Genomic DNA, 17,542 nt, shown 5'->3' on the forward strand with positions numbered 1-17,542 from the left:
TTGTGCTTACTGGAAGGCACACAGGCATCAGCAAGGCGCAAAACTGAGGTGCACTGGAAGCTAGTGGGGCATGGGGTGAATGATGCTTTCAGGCTCAGTGAGCTGGTGGTGTGACGGGGAGCTTGTGACAGTAAGGCCTATGACAGTGAGAGCTTGTGACAGTAAGGCCTATGACAGTGAGAGCTGTGACAGTGAGAGCCTGTGACACTGTGAACCTCTGACAGTGAGAGCCTGTGACAGTGTGAACCTGTGACAATGAGAGAGCCTGTGACAGTGAAGCCTGTGACAGTGAGAGCCTGTGACAGTGAGAGCTGTGACAGTGAAGGCTGTGACAGTGAGAGCCTGTGACACTGAAGCCTGTGACAGTGAAGCCTGTGACAGGGAAGCCTGTTAAAGGGAAGTCTGTGACAGTGAGAGCTGTGACAGTGAAGCCTGTGAGGTGACAGTGAGGTCCTTGAAGTGGGAGTAAGGTCCATGAGGTGACTTATGCCTCTGTGGTCTGAGTAATTATGAGGTCACCATGAGGACTGAGGTGGCATTGAGGAGCTGCAGTGGAACAGAAAGGAGCTTTAGATTGGCAGAGAGGCCTATATGACAGCTGAGTCTCTGTAGTGACAAGGAAGTGCTGAGAAGTGGCAATGAGGGTGTGTGAGTGTCAGTGAGGTGTCAAAGTGTGGGAATGGCAGTTAGGCCTGAGAGGGAACAGTGAGGCATGAGGCGGCAGTGATGCCTCTGGGGTAGCAATGATGCCTATGAGGTGTCTGTGAGAACTGTGAGGTGGCAGGAAGGGCCTGTGCAATGGAAGGTTAGGCCTGTGAGGTGATAATGAGATTGTGAAATGGCACTGTGGCCTGTGAGGTGACAGTTAGGGCCTATGAAGTGGCAGTGATGCCTCTGGGGCAACAGTGAGTGCCTATAAGGACTGAAGAGGCCTGTGACACAACAGGAAGGCACTGTATGGTACCAGTGAGGACTGTTAGGTCATAGTGAGGGCTTGTGAGATGGTGGCCATGTCCTGTGTGGTGGCAGGAGGACTCTGTGAAATCCAAATATTACCTTGTTGGGTTACAGGGAGTCCTGGGAGGTGACATGGTCTTTAATGTAGCCACGAGGGCTATGAGGTGACATTGAGTGTCTGTGGCATGACAGTGAGGGACTCTAGGGGAACAGTGAAGTTCTATAAGGTAGCAGTCGGGTCTTGTGGCAGTGAGAACCTCTGAGGTACAGTAAGGTCCTATAATGTGGAAGTGAGGCTGGTGCTTTGACAATGAGAATCTGCTAGGTGGCTATGAGGCCTGGGAGATGGCAGGTAGGGACTGCGGTGACAGCGAGGCCTATGAGGTAGCACTGAGGGCCTGTGAGGTGGCGATGAAGCCAGTGAAATGACAGTGAGGGCCTGTGTGGTGACAGCGAGGCCTGTAAGTTGACAGTGAGGGCCTGTATGAGGTGACAGTGAGGCCCATGAGGTGATAGCAAGGCCTATGAGATGACAGTAAGGTCTGTGAGGTGACAGCAAGGCCTGTGAGGTAGTAGAGAGGCCTATGAGGTGACAGTGAGGCCCATGAGGGGACAGCAAGGCTATGATGTGGCAGTAAGGCCTGTAAGGTGACAGTGAGTCCTGCGAGGTGGCAATGAGACCTGTGAGGTGACAGTAAGGCCTGTGAGGTAACAGCAAGGCCTATGAGGTGGCAGTAAGGCCTGTGAGGTGACAACAAGACCTGTGAGGTGGCAGTGAGGCCTGTGATGTGACAACAAGACCTATGAGGTGGCAGTGAGGCCTGTGAGGTGACAGTAAGACCTGTGAGGTGGCACTGAGGGTCTGTGAGGAGGCAGTGAGGCCTGTGCGGTGACAGCGAGGCCTATGAGGTAACAGTGAGGCCTGTGATGTGACAGTGAGGCCTGTGAGGTGGCAGTAAGGCCTGAGAGGTGGCAGTGAAGGACTAGTGGTAACAACACCTACCTTTTCCTAGGTGTTGACCCTAACCAGATTATAGGACTCTGCTCATGACCAGCTATGAACTCTACCAGTACTAGTTGCACCCAGTGGACCCTTTCTGGGTTTCCACTCCTACTTTGCAGTTTCTTTTGCTGGATTCTCTTCCCATCAAGGCCATCCTGGCCCTTCTAGCCCCACCCACTAGACCATTTCCAGTGAAACTGGAATGGCCCCTGTGCTTACTGCCCACCTTGCATCTCATCCGTGCCTCAGGCCCACATACTCACATGCAAACCTGTGGTAGTGAATAAGGATGGCCCCTGGTAGGCTCATACACTTGAATGCTTAGTCACCAGGCAGTGGCACTATTTGAAAAGGATTAGGTGTGGCCTTATCAGAGGAGGTGTGTCACTGAGGGTGGGCTTTGAGGTTTCAAAAGCCCCCACCAGGTTCAATGTCTTTTGGACTGCCTACAGACCAGGATGCAGCTCTCTGCTACTTCTCCAGCTCCATGTGTTCTTCCATGCCCCACCCCCATGGTGACATGAATAAAGTCTCAGAAACTGTAAGCCAGCCCCCAGTTAAGTGCTTTCTTTCATAGAGTTGCCTTGGTCACAGTGCCTTTCATAGCAACAGAACAGTGGCTAAGACAAAACCTGTATCTGCATGCCTACACATCCACTTTGCACCCTCATAAGCATCATAAGCAACTCACGATGCCCACACAAAACCTGAATCTTCCCATGCCTCTTCCTCTTCTTCTGGTATTATCCATCTTAGGATATGGTATCCTCGGGTACCACAGGTTACATGTCTGGAAAGCATCCTATGGTCTTGATGCAAATCCAGCTTTCACAACAAAGGGAATAAGAGAGTTCCTGAACCAAATATGAGCGACTGTGACTTGGGAACACAGACTCAAGCTGCTCTGAAAAACATGTCATTACAGATGCCTTAAAGCCTTGAAGGCCACCGAGGATGGACCTCTCCCTGGTGGAGTCTTCCTGTGTGGAGACAGGATCCATTCCAAAGGTAAGAACATTACATACGATTGTCTCCACCCTCCCTTGAGAGTTCATCCAGTTGGGCCTGTCAATCAAGGCTGATTTCCCTGCAACCAAGCTTAGCTAGGAGGAGTAGGTATCCCCTTAATGGGATGAGGCACTTTCCCTTCATGAAACTCTCAGTGCAGTCGTCCTGGAGCTGCAGCCACTCAGGTCTCAGCTCTCCTCAGCTTTCCCTTTTTCTTCTTTTCTCTCTCTCTTTCTCAGATATTGGCCAAAGTCTAAACATGTTGTCTTTTGAACTTTGGGTGTCTCATCTTTTCTCTGAAGTTACCTGCCCTTTGCCATGTAGTTGTTTGCTGACCTTCATGGCGAAACATCCTGCCCTAACTCAAAAGGCTGTCTCCCCAGCACCTCCTACTCCCCACCCCGACCTCTGCCCCCATCCCCACCCCACCCCTCATCCTCCACATCCCTCCTCTGGGCAGCTGTTCAGATCCACAGCTTTGCCTGCCCTGTTGTTTTCTCTCAAATGAAACTGTCCTCCAGTTTCATTTTGAAAATTCTTTTATTAAGAAGAGAGAAGAGCTCAGAAAAAAGAACCCCAATTTCTCAGTAAAATGCGGTGCCCGATGTGGTGTTCTTCAAAGCTCCTGGTGACAGTGCTCCCTGGAGAACAAGTTCCATGGGCTCTCATTAGTCACAGAATAAAAGAAAAATCATAAATCTATGTGCTTAGCAAACACGCTGGCAGTGACCACACAGCAGAGCAGGAAACTCCTCTGGGAGGTTTCAGGCGCTATCTGATGCCATGCTTAACTTCTGGATTTGTAAGGGGCTCTGCTAAGAATACCTTTCAAAGGCTTTACCCAATGGCCAAAAAGATGTTAGTTCAAACACAGGGATGGGCAATGAATAGCCCAAGATAATCTCTCTCTCTCTCTCTGGATCTGCAACATTCTAACTCTCCACAATCTTGTAGTTCTTATCAGTCTTCGAGCCTTGTAGAATCTCCAACACAGATGGGGGGGGTTGTTTTGTTTTGTTTTGTTTTGTTTTGTTTTGTTTAATTTCCTGGCAATTCCAGTGTATGCTCAGCATCTTACCCTCAGCACACATGCAGCCAGGTATTTGAATCTGCCACCTCCAACAAGATGCACTTGTAAGACATCTGCTCCTCTCCAGCCTGCCAAGGCGCTCCATTCTGCACCCCTCCCCCACTCTCCACCTCACTCTCTACTCACACCAGTTTAAAATTTGTTAGGAACGTCACTACTTGGAACTTCCATCCTTTCCTGTCCATTGGTGTGTGTGGCCCAGGAGTCTATGTGCTCCACCCAGGAAACCCCCAAGAACGACAAAAGCTGCACCCCACCCCTGCCCCGTTCACTATAACAGACAAAAATCCTACAGCTTTGAATGTGAATTAGGGCCCTAACTAGGGGTGTGACAGGCCCTATGGGGTCTTTGATGAGGCTTAAAAACTTGAAACTCTCCCCTCTATTTCTTTGCTCTCCACTTCTCTGCTCTCTCACTGTGGCCATAATTTTAGTTTCTGGACTGTTTGTAAGTGACCTATGCTCAAATGATTCAGAAAGCAGCATCAGGTTTTCCAGGTGGAGTCACAACAGGATGCCATGGCTGCTCAAATGCTAGAAAAATCCTCAGAAACGGAGGGCACTGGGGTCTGTTCACCTTGTTTTAGCAGTGGGCAAGAGAAAGGTCAGGCTGCAGCTACTGGATGCTGGGAGGCTCTCTAATATACACACCATCCAAGCTCCTCCCACACAAGCCTCTCTCTAATGCAGCATGCTACGCAGTTCCTCTCCACACATGCGTCTCCCTAATATGACGTTATGTGAGCTGCTCCTCCCTGCAGAGAGCTCCCACCACAGGCTCTACTCGATCTACGCAGCACAGCAAGGTCCTGGACCTACAAGGTGGCTTCTGCAGAGAGCTGGGTAAATCAGATGCCCCAAATCCATCTTTCTGACGATTTTAAATGAGGACAGTACACACCAGTCATTAGGACTAAAATCCATCATGCTCACTTGAAGCTGCTGCATCAGTTCCCACCTAGAGAAGCAGAAGTCAGTGGAGGCTTGGCAGGAAAGCAGTGCCAATGTTCACCACCGAGATCTAAAGAGAACCTAATGCTGATTGCTAAGGAAATGGGAAAATGCAAACCAAACCAAAAATAAAAATAAAAATGGAATTAAAATTGACAACATCTAGTACTGTAAGGGTCCATGATTCTTTGAAGAATGTCACCCTGGACTCAAACAGCATGTAAAAGCAGAGTCTTTTATTCTGCAGAATCTCCCATTACCAAGATAGAGAGCCAAGTGAGCTCACAGGCTCAATTTAAAGCACATTGGGGCTCCAGGATAGATGAGCTTTATCTGGCTCTATCTCTAGGCATTCTGGAACCATTGCCGGGGTGTGGAGGCTAGAGCCTGGGGTTTTCTATTAGTAATTGACTTACCTGGGTTTGTTTGGACTTGCCCAATTCTTAGGCCTTGTCTCCTAAATTGCCAATTTGAGGTCTGTCATGGAGTCAGACTAGCCTTCTTAGTACTAAAGCATACAGAGATAGAAGCATCCTTATAGGTTTTGGGTTTACAAGTAAATTGTTATAGACATCAGGGAAGAAACCTGGCAGTACCTATGAGATGTGCATGTGAGTGCTTGTGAGTGTGTGTGTGTGTGTGTGTGTGTGTGTGTGTGAGTGAGATGAGAGTGTTTACATGTATGTGGGTGGGTGCACGCGTGTGGGCACAGGTGTACTTGCACAGGTGTGCCTATGCATATGGAGACCTGAAGTTGACAGTGGTGTCTCTCTCGACCTCTCTTTACCATGTATTATTGAGCCAGGGTCTCTTAAAGAACCCAGAGCTCATCTATTCCAGCTGGTCTAACCAGCCAGCTGGGGAGCCCCTGTCTTGGCTTCCTGAGGTGTTGAATTAAAAAGCAGGCCAACCATGCCTGCCCTGCGTTTGCATGGGTCATGGGTACTAAGGATTCTAACTGTGTCACCATGCTGTGCAGTAAGCACTTTATCAATTAAGCCATCTCCTCAGTCCTAGACAGTCTTAGTTTTGATGGATTGTCCTATAAATAAAGAAAATCAATGCATTCGGCTGCATTAATTTTTTAATATAATAAAGCTAAACGGTATAAACAGTGGCATGTCCCTACGAGAGCAGGAACAGTCATGAGGAAAACTACACACCAGGCTCTCAACTCTGATCATTCCAAACCAAGTGCAACTAGAAATGGCGTTTATTCTCCCACTAAATATGAGAAAGAAAATATGTTTGTACAGAGAGAGAGAGAGAGAGAGAGAGAGAGAGAGAGAGAGAGAGAGAGAGAGATTTCTTCTTCCAACCAGTCAAATATGATGCTGAAAATGTCACTTTAGGAACTAATGTTTTCTTTCTTTCTGAGTCTGAATCTTATAATGCGGTTCACGCTGGCCTTGAACTCACTATTGAGAGAGCAGGTTATCCTCAAATGTGTAGGATGCCTTGCCCAATGGGAGCTAACTTATGTAAATCTGTTGTTAAAATACACAAATCCTTAAGAGTTGGGGTGGGGGGTTACTCAACACCTAGAGACAATGTTTGCATTTCTTTCCAGCTATGACAGAGGGCTGACAGAAACACCCACAGGGCTTCAGTGTGGGAAGTCAAGAGTAAAGACCATTGTTCGATCCCCATATTCCATACTAGCACTTGGGACACACAGCCTGTGTGATTGAGGAAGGCATATACATGTTGACCTCCAGCCTCCACAGGTGCACACATATGATCCCCCCACACACACACCATTTCAGGAAACACTGTTATACTCCAAGGATAAATAGATAAAAATGAGCTGCTGCCACTTCCACTAGGACTTGAACCTGAGTGTACAGATTCTCTGAGCTGGAAGGGTATACAGCAAAATTCCCCTCCCCCAACCTTGCATGCTGTCCTAACTGTCCAGATAGGGGTAATGGGACAGGAGCAGATGGAGCATGTTGGTGTTAGAAGATCTAATACCAACAGCCAGAATCTAAAGAGCCACTGCCAAATAGATCTCACAACTAGAACTCATGGTGTGGTCTTTGCTAGAAGCCATGCAATAAGTATGATTCTTAATGAGATGCGGAGACATTAATGATTTGTCCATAGTCAGACATGAAAAACAGAGGTACTAGAATTCAGAGCCAGGTCACAGAACTCTAGAGCCTGGGATGTAACCATGGCACCCCACTACCTCTTTTTAAAGGAACCTCCTTACCATGCCACCACTGATGCTGAGAACAAGGGCTAAAAAGTGTCTCTGGGACCCATTGAGACTTGGGCGGCATGAATCTGTACCTAACTAGATGTAAGGAAGCCATGAGAGCAGACTAAATAGTGGAAGTCCTCGAGGGAGAGGATGGAAGGAGCTCCTATGGTCTGGGCAGAATACAGGACAGCTCTGGACAGTGACTGCTGGAGCCTGCTGGGACACGGAGCCACCCTGGGAACAGAGGGTCGACATGAAATGCTCATGAAGAACCTGTAGGCATTGTGCCTTCAGACTGGAAACAAAATGGAAAGAGCTGCTTAAGGTTCCTGTTTGGTTCCAGTGCTCCTCTGCTGTAAAGCATACAGGCTCACTGCTTTGAGGCCATTAGCACTGTCCCTACACCACCAAAAAAACCTGGCAACTTGGCTTTCCGGAGGCAGTGTAAACACTGTAAGTATCCCTCTCCAGGCCATGAGCAGGAAAGACATTGACAGGACCAACTGCCTAGCTCCTGATTCAGTGATAGGTGATCGTCTTGTCTAGTGTCTTCTAAGTTATTATACAACAGAGGTCACTGCAGCAAAATGAGAAGCATAAAGAGGACAGTAGATTTTTGTCTTCTCTGTCTGAACAACAACACAACTATCTAACTATCTTTCTTTCTTTCTTTCTTTCTTTCTTTCTTTCTTTCATTCATTCATTCATTCTTTCTTTCTTTCTTTCTTTCTTTCTTTCTTTCTTTCTTTCTATCTCTTTCTCTATCCCTCATGTTTTTGAACAAGGGCATCACTGTCTATATAAGTGTGTACCACACCTGACTTCAACCTTGTTTTTTGTTTTTGTTTTTTGAGACAGGCTTTCATTGTGTAGCCCTGGCTAGCCTGGAACATCCTACCACTTAGACTAGACTAGTCTTGTACTCTGCCTGCCTCTGCCTCCCAAGTACCAAAATTAAAGGCATGTGCCACCACACCTGACAACTTTGTATATTCTTACATCTACTCGCCTGACCAGTGGGTCAGATCAAGCCTTGCTATGAGGCTAGTGTTGCCAGCAACAAGAATTCCTGTCATGGTGCATTTGGCATCACAAAGCCACTGCCATGAGGGGATGCGGCATTATTAGATCATTTCTCTGTCTCTGAAGAGGGAGGAGCTAGGCAGATGGGTAGAGTAATATTCACCTGTACTCTCAGTACTTAGAAGAATGGGGCAAGTGGATCAACTGAGCCTCCAAGTTAGAAACCAGCCTGGGCAACACAACGAGACTCTATTGAGATAAATTTGACTTTAAATATTTGATATTAAACAACCAGTGAACTGTAAGATAGTAACAAAGAAAAATTTAAATAACTCAGGGAGCTTTCATTGAATTATTAGGCCAAAGGGCTCTGAGCTTAATATCAGATAAAGGAATAAGACAAATGACTTGAACATAACAGTAGACAAGTAGTTATTTAACATGGTGGAGGATATTCTGTTACCTGGGATACAAAGAGAAAGGAAGATACACTACCTGGAAGGGGAGGTGGGGTACCAGAAGACATCATGAGGCAGAGTTTTAGATGGAGGTTCCAGCAAACCTGAGAGGGGCCGGATTGGCAATGAAGCTCCATCACTGTGCAGGAAGGTCACACAGCATGAGTACACTAACAGCAAGGAGCTTAGCAGAGGCAAGGTGACTTTGGGGAAAATAAAATTAGCAGACAAGGTGCCAATAGCTGATGCTCTGAGAACTAGGAGAAGCAAAAGGGTCCACAGACTGAAATCCTAACATGCTTTCCCAATTATAAGTCACTCCGCTCATTTAACATCTGGATTGGACGGCGGATCCCAATTTAAGAAATTTTAGAATGTGAAAGAATTAAGAAGACAAAGCAAGCAATGGCATTGACTACAAGATCACAACCAGGGGGTTATGCACACAGATGTATGCAAGCCTGCTGGGGGGGGGGGGTTAGGTGCACACATCTCTGCAAGACTGCTTAAACTTTTCTTGGTGTAAGAAAAGCCTCTGCAGGGGCTGGAGAGATGGCTCAGTGATTAAGAACACTGACTGCTCTTCCAGAGGTCCCGAGTTCAATTCCCAGCAACCACGTGGTGGCTCACAACCATCTGTAATTGGATCTGATGCCCTTTTCTGGTATGTCTGAGGACAGCCACAGTGTACTCATATACATAAATAAATAAATCTTTTTTTTAAAAAAGGAAAAGAAAAGAAAAGAAAAGCCTCTGCAATGCCTTATGAGCAAATATGCCAAGGCCAAAGAGCATTACAATTCATAACAGTAACAAAATTACAGTTATGAAGTAGCAATGAAAATAATTTTATGGTTGGGGATCACCGCAACAAGGGTCACAGCATTAGAAAAATTGAGAAGCACTGGCCTGAAGCATCTAAACCACCATCTGAACCTCAGCCAGTGTGCTGGATTCAGTTATCCACCACCAACACCACCCCCAAAATCCATAAGTGCATAAAGTCTATGTGAGATACTGAAATCTCAAGACTTAAGTCCTGAAAGCCAATTCTAATTGTATATAAGTCCATAAGGTTGTACAAACTTAGGGTCTGGTTACTATAGTGGATAGCATTTTCATTTATTATAATAAAGTTTCTTAAACTAAACAATCACTTCTTAGTCATGACATCAAGAGCACAATAACAAAAGTAATAGAGGCACTTTCTCCAGGAGTATAACCACTGGCAAGTTGCCTGTGCTCCTGTATAAACCCCTGGCCCATGCTCCTCTAGGCAGCCCTAACTAAGCTAATCGTGTTACACACACAGAGTAAGCATGAGAAAGGGAGTTGGTTGGAAAGAAGGGGGGACTTGGCAGGGATGAGAGGAGGACAAGAGAGGGTAATGGGGATAAACATGATCAAAATATATAATATACATATGTGGAAATGTCATAACAAAATCCATTATTACATATAATATGTGCTGATAAAACTTTTAATGAAAAAAATAACAGATAAATTGAATTTCACCAAAATTTAAATCTAAAGGACATCATGAAGAGAAGCAAAGAGAAGCAAAGGGTAGCCCATAAAATACAAGAAAATATCTGCAGGTTTAATGAGGCATGTGTATCTAGAATATAAAAAAAAAATCTTACAACATGATAACAAAAAGACCATATGACTTTTTAATGGGCGAAGGATCTGACTGACACTTCTCCAAAGATGTACAAAGACCTGACAGGCCTAAGAAAAGCCGTGCAACACCACTAGCTGGAAAATGCAAATCAAAGCCACCAATCACTTTGCATCCCTTAGACAGACTACTGAGAAAGACAGATACTAAGAGTGTGCAGAGCTCAGGTGCTGACCCTTCCAGCCCTCCAGATGGGTGGGGGGATGCTAAAGGTGGCATTTTGATAGTTCCTGGAAGACTTCGTGCTCCCTGTCTTGCAGTAACTGCTACAAACTTGATGGTATAGAACAATACAAAATCATTACGTCCCTAACCTCTGGGCCGAAGGTCCACGAGGAATCTGCCTGTGCTGAAAGGAAACTCTGCTTTTGGGACTTAGGGAGAAAATGCCTTTCCTGCTTCTTCCAGCTTCTAGAAGCTACATGAGTTTTCCTCACTGAGTCTCGCTCTGACTCCCTTTCTGCTCTCTTCCTCCCTGGGGACCCTTTGACTGTAGTGGGTAACTCCCCCAGATGGTACAGAATCATCTATTTTAAAGTGATCTGATTAGCAACCTTCATTCCATCTGCAGTCTTTATTCTATGTCTGATTACCCTGTGACATTACAAAGTCACAGTTCAGAGGATTAAGACCTAGACATCTTCAGGGCAGTATGGTGGGAGCGCTGGCCTGCTGTCTGCCACATCCAGCAACTCCTTGGAGTATGCTCACAAGAAATAAAAAGACATGCTCACACAAAACTTGTACAAGAATGTTCATAACAGCACTGTTCAATAGCCAAAGAGGAAATAACCCAAAATTCATCTACTGGCAAAAAAAAAAAAAAAACCAAAAAAACGTAGTACATAAAGATGGTGGAATATTATATAGCTATAAAAAGAGGTGACATATTGACATGTTCCACAACATGAATAAACTCAGCAACATGAATGAACCTCAGCAGCCAATGTAAAAGGACCATGTATTGCTCAGTTCCATTTGCATATGCTTAGCATCAGCAATTCCTTAAATATACGAAGTAGATCGGTAGTTGCCTATGATGGGGAAGAAAGGAAATGGAAGAAATGGAGATATTAATGAGCAGGGCTTTCTTTCTGAAGCAATAAATGTGATGTTGGCTTTTTCTGGAATGTGGCTATTAAAACTCTGGATTGCATACTCTGAAGGGGTGAGCATACTGCAAGTGAATATCTCAATAAGGTTTTTTAATGAGTCCGCTGGTATGTTTCTGAAGGCCTGAGACACACATAATGAAGGAAGCATCAATGTTTATTCAATTACGTCTCTCTTAAAGGTTGTTTTTAAGGGACTAGCAAGAAGTGTGATGTCCTGAATAAGCCAGAATACAAAGACAGCTGGCACAGCCATGTGTCTGGCCTCTCAGACACCAGTCAATTTCATGCTCCAGAGGAAAATGACATTGTCCCCCTCCTGGGATGTGCCTACTGCTCCCCAGGAAGCCATGAACCCAGCAACAATTAAACATACCAAGTGCTTTGGTTTGAAGATGTATGCTCTCTAGCTCTCGCTCTCATCACTTTCCCCCACCCCACAAAGCGAAGTTCTCCTTCTTCCTTTCCTCCCTTCCTCCCTTCCTCCCTTCCTCTCTCCCTCCTCCTCCTCTTCCCTTCTTCTTCCTCTCTCTCTCTCTCTCTCTCTCTCTCTCTCTCTCTCTCTCTCTCTCTCGTGTGTGTGTGTGTGTGTGTGTGTGTGAAAAAGCCATAGTCATTCTCCCTGGAGGTAGCCCAGGGTTTTCTCTCTGTATCTTTCACAGTTCAACCAACAGTTTATTCATTTTGCTAAAAGCAAGCTTGCTGTAAGCCACCAACAACCACTCCCAAGCACAATTAAAGCCTGGAGCCTAACATGACCACTTTTCTTATTTTAAAAGTCTCACTAAAAATATTTTTATAAAATTATTTTTTTTAACTCTAAATCCACTGACTGGCAGCTATAAAATTAAAACTTGAGGCTTGGTGGCAGGGCCCTTGCCTAGCATGGATAAGAGCCAGGTCTCAAACTCCAGCACCACACACACACACACACACACACACACACACATGAGGGAGGGAGGAAAAGGGAGGAAGAGGATAAATAAACAAACCCATATTACATAAGGAACAAGGACTTATTGTGAGGGAACTAATTTTTTATTTTCAAATATTCAGACAAAAGAAAATAAAACAGACTGCATCAAAGATGTACGTGTGTGTGTGTGTGTGTGTGTGTGTGTGTGTGTGTGCGCGCGCGCATGCGCGCGCGCGTGTGTGTTGCATGCACATGAGTGTGCAGGTAGGCATGCCCATGGGTATACCTTCAGAGGCCAGAGAACAACATGAGGCATCTTCCTGAACCACTCCACCTTAGCAGTCTTGAGACAGGAGCCAAAGCTCACCACATCTGGCTAACCAGAGCACTCCTGGGCTCTACCTGTCTTTGGCCCCCAATACTGGAATTGCAGTCACGTTGAGAGCCATGCCAGGATTTCTGTGTGGGTGCTGGGGATTCGAACTCAGATTCTCATGTTCACAATGCAACTGTTCTTACCTACTGAGCCATCTCCCCAGCTCCAAAGACATTTTAATAATAGTTTTTAAATTTTAATAATATCATTTCTCTCTCCTCTCTCTTCCCATGAATTCCTCCCATACACCCTACTTGCTGTCTCTCAAACTCATGGCCATTTTTCTTTAATTGTTGCAAACCCACAGCAGTCACTGATACACATAGGCCTGATGATTTCTCAGGTAGTTTGTTATAGTAACAGGAAAAAGACTCACACAGCCCCAGTTGCAGAGACTCAATCAGCCACTCCCAGAATCCCATTTTGCAAGTTATCTCATATTTGGAGTTTAAACATGCTAGCCAATTGATGGATCAATATCAGTGTCTGCTGATGTCAAAGATTATTACATAATCACAATTCCTAAAAAGGAAAGCTAAACTCTCAGCTAAAGTGCCATTCTGGATTTATAAAGCAGAAATATTTCTTAAGAATAAATATTACTTTTAAATTGTGGGGGTTGACTGCAGCTGTCACAGCTAACATGGAATAGAAGCTGATCTCAACAACAACAACAACAACAACAGTTCTTTAAAATCTCCTGGGCATTCAGCCCAGCTTCAGAAACCAGGGCAGCAAGTGCAGCCTCTTCATTACATGTGACTTCGGCTCACTTCACCACATTTCTCCTTCATTCACAGGAGAGGCTACGAAGCTGTGATGTTAAGCTGCTATGGAGCCACTTGTCTGTCGCATATCACTAAAGTCCACTCTCTGTCCACTACTACCTGTAGGAAGGAGAGTGTGTGTCAGAGGGAGTGTTGGGAGGATTGATACAACTGTTCTAAATCTCACCGAATCTCTGGTCCTCTGAAGAACCCAGACTAACCCGACCACCATCACTGTCACTCTTTGGAGTCACTGTTAGAATCCTAGACTGGTATGTGGCATGGTGCCATCCATACAGCAGCACCAGAGAAGAGAGGAGAGACTCAGGGGGCAGAGATTCCCGTAGGAGAGACGATGGAATGAGAGAGCAGCTGAGGGAGTCCTGAGGCAATGGAAACCGGTCACATCTGGATAGATCTGGATTCATCTCAGAGTTGAAGCACTGTGTTATAGTTACAGATGATATCACCTGAGGCAATGTTAGGACTACACAGGATGTATTCTTACAAACTATGTGTCAGCATACACTTATCAACATCAACTGTTTCATTGAGGGGAAAAAAGACAACCCATCAGCGGCGCAGGGAAATTAATGGAAAAAGGAATGATGAGTGAAGAGTTGTTAACAGTTCTCAACCTGTGGGTCGCCACCCCTCTGGAAGTTGAACGACCCTTTCACAGGGGTCACATGTCAGATATCCTGCATATCAGATGTTTATGTTATGAATCATAAAAGCAATAAAATTAGAGTTATGAAGTAGCAATGAAAATAATTTTATGGTTGGGGGGGTCACCAAAACATGAAGAACTGTATTAAAGCGTTGCAGCCGCATTAGGAAGGTGGAGAACCGCTAATATGAAATCATTCAGGCAAGAGAAGACTTGTGATTGAACTAACATGGTGGGAACAAAAACAGAGGGAAGTGGGTGGACTTGGTACATACAGTAGAGGCAGAATAAGAGTGTCTATTGACAGTCTAGTGACTGTGACTTTGGGGCCTCTCATCTAAACAAACAGACAAACAGCGGAGTCAATTACTCAAGCACGGACAGTTCTATTCTGGAGAAACTTGAGATGTGAGACCAGTGTTCACTTAACTTATCCTCTTCTGAAGTGTCCAGAATTATTCCTGCACGTGAAGAGCTTCCAAGACTCAACATAGGCCATGGGGCTATGAGTCAAGTCAGTAAAGAAAACGTAAGTTTTAAAAGACCCCAAACTGCTAAATCAGAAACCTTTATTCCATCATCTTTTTAATGTATAAAACCAAGGTTCCTACTCTGCGTTTGTAAACAAATTCCCCATTTAAAATCCATTTTCCACTCAACCTGTCATTCTTGTGTATTTTCTCCCTGGTAACAAGGATGCCTTGTCTGGTTAAAGATGATTGAATGCTGGCCACCAAAAGACAAATGAAGTAAGAGGAGACTGAGAAATATTTCATCTGAAAAAAAAGGGCCTGGACCTCAAATAAACACATCCCAGGCTCAGGCTACCTCTTAAATCAATGGCTGCTTTTCACCCATTAACATCAATTTTTGTTTTCCTTATGAACGCTGTGTCAGTGGGCTGCAGCCTCTGGTTGTCATAGTAACTGCAATTTCACACACCAACACGCTTTCTCTCAGAACACAGACTTGGAGTGGCACTTTTTAAAGGTGTGTATTTTAGCACTCGATGGATCTGGTGTCATTTCTAGTCAACTCTTTTGTCTCAGAGATGTCCTGTTTCTAAAATGTCACAATACTGAAGGCAAAGACAAAATGGGGCTCCCAGCTTGTCCTTTAATTAAACTTGTAATTGGTCCCTTGGCTGCTCTCTGCCCCTTTTGATATTGTGGCTCAGGAGGAATCATTAGGTCATGTATTACGATCCAGCCCATCAGACAAATCAGGAAAGAAATGACGTCACAATCCTGTTCTGCTGCTATCGCTCTTCTGACATAGTGTTTCCTACTGGCAAAGAAAAAGGATAAGGAGGGAACTGGGAGGGAGGGATGGAGGGAGGGAAGGAGAGAGGGAGGGAATATGAAAGATAAATTGCTCATTTATTTATTATGGATTAAAGTTTCCTGCAAGAATCTACCTACAAGGCCTATGGTCCAATTAGCACTTGACTGACTGATCAGAACTTCAGGAACCACAGAGAGGCAGGACTATTGCAGGTTTGGAGCACAATTACAAATTACCTTGGGCTACCTTGACCCCCTTAGAATGGCTGCTTATTACCTTTCCATGTATATGACTAACGTTCTTATGACTATTAGGTAAGCCCTTGGGAAAGGTATGAACAGAACCTCTCTCTCTCTCTCTCTCATCAATCCAGAAACAAATGCTGTCAGACAGCATCTGAGGCCTGCAGAGAGCCATCACTGCTTTAAGGGACCTGGAACGCCATCACTGTATTGAAAAGAATCTTGATTTAAGGCTTTCTTTGCCCTGTTACCATAAAAAAAATTCATGAAGATTGTTACCACATCAGAACGCTGAATTTGAAGTGACCTAAACTGTGATCATACGTATTTGACTCCAAAATATTATTTCTCATCCCATTAAGGTGGAAGAGGTATTTTTAACATGGTCACTCAACTACTATAGAATGAGAAAGCAGATTTATTATTTGTTTGAAATTTTCCCAAATGTCCCTAGAATACATATAAACGCATTTACTGTTACCCAGTGTATCAGCTATTTTTCTGTCATTATGATAAAATGCCACTATCAGAAGTAACTTGTGGAGGCAAGACTTTACTTGGGCTTATGGTTCTCGAGGGATAAGGGTCCACTGTGGCAGAAAGGCAGAGGAGCTGCAGGAATGACAGGTAGAACAAGAATCTGAGAAGTCAAACATTTGCAAGCAAGCAGAAAGCAGAGAGCAAACTGGGAGTAGGGCAAGGTGATGAAATCTCAAAGCCCACTCCCCAAACCACATCTTCTCCAGCAAGACAGTGCCTCCTAACCCTCCCAGACAGCGCCACCAACTGGAGACCAAGTGTTCCAGTAACACCTCCCCCCCCCCACGACCCCCCACCCCCGTCCCTTCCTCCCTGCTCCAAGTCTTGAGAGACATTTCTCACTCAAACCACTTACACTTCTTACACCTCCTTCCATGTCCGCAGCAAATACAGAAATCTACCAAAAGACCACTTTCCCTTTCCCCCAAGTCATTCTTAACGCCACCTTCCATGGGAACCCATTCTTTGTCTGGGACTTACTTGTTAGCCACATTAGCCAGTGTTACAAACAGTCAAAAGGGTCCTGAAGTCATCACAATACAGGAGCTAAGGCTTTGCAAAACGATCTCAAAACTAGTCAAAAGAACTCACTTGCAGAGTGAACTAGTCCACACCTCCCAACTCAGACAGTTAAGCCATGAGGCTAACCCAAACAAAGTCACAGGAGTCTCCAGTGGTCCTGTTAGCTTCCCCCCACCCCCACCCCCGTAAGCCATTCTAACCAGTCATGAGTACTGTTGGGGTAGCAAAGAGTTAGGGAATCAGGAGAGGACAGATTTCCAGCTGGGAAACTTGAAACTTCAAATGCTGACATTTTAGCAAGAAATTCTCAAACTGCCACCACTGCCCATCACTGCCCACCACTGCCAGCCACTGCCTGCTGGCAGCTGCCCACCACTGCCTGGCTTAAAGCAGAGCAGCTCAGGGCTTGTTGACTCTTTGTTAAATAATGGCCAGTCCCCAGACAGCTTCACCACAAAACTAAAAGATGAAATCAACAGCAATTAAATACAGTCCCATTGCTAAGGCCCCAGATGGCAGGGCAAGTCACCCCACAGCAGTAAAATGAGATTAGCCGTTATCTCTGTCTACAGTACACAACCTGACTTGGGCCACACGATGGCTCCAAGACTCCATGGGCTGAAAAGACTGAAACAAAGGTCAAATTTCCACAACTGATGCTGCACAAGGGCACTGCACCGAAGACCACAGAGCTCTGGCTTGCAATTTCCTTGTCGCAGTTCCCACCAGTACACCT

The 17,542-nt window shown here is 45.3% G+C and overlaps 1 protein-coding gene and 1 long non-coding RNA gene across 2 annotated transcripts in view; one reads left to right on the forward strand and one right to left on the reverse strand.

Moving 5' to 3' along the window:
* Window positions 1–17,542, reverse strand: part of Gpr176 (G protein-coupled receptor 176) — a 93,225-nt gene that overhangs the window by 25,201 nt on the left and 50,482 nt on the right. The gene's annotated exons all lie outside the window — the stretch shown is intronic.
* LOC110290151 lies at window positions 1,925–5,162 on the forward strand. The gene is made up of 3 exons (XR_002377405.1): window positions 1,925–1,946; window positions 2,886–2,968; window positions 4,820–5,162. It is a non-coding gene; the product is annotated as an uncharacterized LOC110290151 (long non-coding RNA).

This window comes from Mus caroli, chromosome 2 (genome assembly GCF_900094665.2).
Source record: "Mus caroli chromosome 2, CAROLI_EIJ_v1.1, whole genome shotgun sequence".
Taxonomy (NCBI): domain Eukaryota; kingdom Metazoa; phylum Chordata; class Mammalia; order Rodentia; family Muridae; genus Mus; species Mus caroli.